Raw genomic sequence first — 2,344 nt, 5'->3', positions numbered from 1 at the left:
TCATTTCAAAACCCAAGAATAATTTAGATTAAAATTGTATACATTAAAATGTAGAAATAGCTAGAACACGTTCTATGTAGCCCATAAGAATATAGCAACAACAAAGTTAGCCCGATTAGCTTAGCTGCGCATTTTCTTGGGCCACAAACATCCTCAGAATTGTTTGCTAACCGGTTCTTCTAAACATTTCATAGACAAATATTGCATTTTGAGATACTTCATTTCATACTTTACCTTTCATGAATAAAATTTTTCCTGTTGCGAACAGTCCTTTTCGCAGAATCCAGTGTTACATATTAGGTGTTTTCGACTTAAAAGCAGTGCGGCTCAGACCGATCAGTGTTTGACATCAAAGTACCTCGAGAGCGTTTCGAAAGCATAACCGTCTGTATGGTACTTTGATGTCATACACCGATCGGTCTGCACACGCAAACAAAACCAAAACCTAGATATTTTAGGCAATATAGAAATCCTGGCCAGGACGCGTCCTGGGAAAATGGCACGTATGGTCACCCTATAATACACATATGCAAACATTTTGTAAATTACAGTTTTCATAGATGTTACCCTGGGCTTTCTCTGTATGTGACGGAATAATCCAATTTGAAACGCCGCTAAACACCATTACAAAATTGCGTGCGAGTGACACTTTGTTACAGGTCTCGAGCTGCTGTTGCCCCAGCAAGAGGTGGTGCAGCCGGCTCACATTCATTTCCAATTCAGCTAATTAATGTAAGTGATAAAACTATAAATCACTCTTATATTTTATCGAAATTTCCTTAATATTCGTAAAAAATCTTGATATTTTCTCTTTTTTTGGCCGGTCGACAGATTTGACGCAGTCAAGCTGACAGCTTAGTTGAATACGCTACACACGTACGCAGCCCTTCAAAGGCTGAGCAATGGTAAGAAAATTAAGAAAACTGTTTTGACACCATCACCAAAACTTTGCCATGATATACACTTTCAAAATACATTTGAACTTAACATAAATAGGACAATTCTGATTAATTGTCCATAAAAAGTACATAAAAATGAAACACACGTTTCTGTTTTTTTATGGAGACTCTCCATAGGCGTAACGGATTTTATACTGTACAAACTGTATTTTCTATCCCCTTACCTTAAACCTACCTCTCACACACAAACTTTCTGCCATTTTTGATTTAAAAAAAACTTTTAATTTTGTAATTAATTAAAAATTAATTTAGCAGGAAGTGCATGAGAACAATCTTATCTGAAACACCCGGTTTCCAGTTCACAGTCCTTTGAGCACACGAAGATCTTGGTGATGGGCAGAGCACAGGTACGTTACAGTTGTGTAAAAAAATGTTTTTCAGGATTCTTTAATGAATAGAACGTTAAAACGAACAGCATTTATCTGAAATGTTCCTGTGCATATCGGGCACTGGGCTTCAAGTGCCTTCACATTAAAGACAAAGATGTATGCAGGGCAAATTGAGTAAAATAGGAATCGATAATTGACAATGTTAGCTTTTGCTTGTGTACCTCCTGAGGGGGATTGCAACATGGATGATGTTGAATGAGGTCTAAGGTTTTGCCTTGAAGATGTTGCCTCCTCCATCAACACCAAATCTTCTTCCTGCAAACAGAAAAGAAGAAGTTACCTCTATCAACCCCAAATCTTCTTCCTGCAAACAGAAAAGAAAAATGTAATGTTCTACTGATAGAATTCTAGGCTGTTGGGAGTAGTCACAAATAAAAACACCCCTTAGAAGTCAGGGGCATATTGAAATGTGGAAGTTAGTTAATTAAAAGGTCTTCAAAGCAAAGTCTCTGTGGCAAAGACTACAGTGGTACTGGCTGACAAGTCCTGATTTTCATTCGTTACTATTGAAGTAATACTATTGAAGTATTAAAGTTTTGCTATTGTCAGTGCACAGGTTTTAAAGATAGTACAAAACAAACCTGTTATTAAAATGCACAATACACAGTCTTGTAGACTAGGGTGAAGTCAGAATGTACAGACATCGGTCCCAAATCGTTGTATTTTAGAAAACTTTGAATGGCAAACTGTAACGTTACGTGGCGCGGCATGATTTTGAACAGCTGTTGGGTGCCACGAATAGACTTGAGTGTGCATACGGTCATAATTTATGAATCATAACCCACCAAATGGGCTAGTGATTTGATGTGCGTTACCCACCTGACTTCACTGGAGCTATAATAATCTATAATCTCTGAAAATATTGGCCTGACGCTTTACTATTGGGGGCTCTGTCAGCTAGCTATACTGTTGGCTAATCAAATCTATTCAGACGGGCTTAGCTAACGTTATGTATTTAGATGGGAGAGCATGAGAAGAGAGAATAATTAAGTTCAC

At 37.6% G+C, this 2,344-nt stretch overlaps 1 long non-coding RNA gene across 1 annotated transcript; it reads right to left on the bottom strand.

Moving 5' to 3' along the window:
• Positions 1-1,407: 1,407 nt before the first annotated feature.
• Positions 1,408-2,333, bottom strand: LOC107732453 (uncharacterized). Its single transcript, XR_001638877.1, has 3 exons — positions 1,930-2,333; positions 1,510-1,603; positions 1,408-1,423 (listed from the first exon to the last, which is right to left on the bottom strand). It is a non-coding gene; the product is annotated as an uncharacterized LOC107732453 (long non-coding RNA).
• Positions 2,334-2,344: the final 11 nt, after the last annotated feature.

This window comes from Sinocyclocheilus rhinocerous, unplaced genomic scaffold (assembly GCF_001515625.1).
Source record: "Sinocyclocheilus rhinocerous isolate Xijiao unplaced genomic scaffold, SAMN03320098_v1.1 scaffold39681, whole genome shotgun sequence".
Taxonomy (NCBI): domain Eukaryota; kingdom Metazoa; phylum Chordata; class Actinopteri; order Cypriniformes; family Cyprinidae; genus Sinocyclocheilus; species Sinocyclocheilus rhinocerous.
This window is presented reverse-complemented; position numbering and strand designations above follow the sequence as displayed.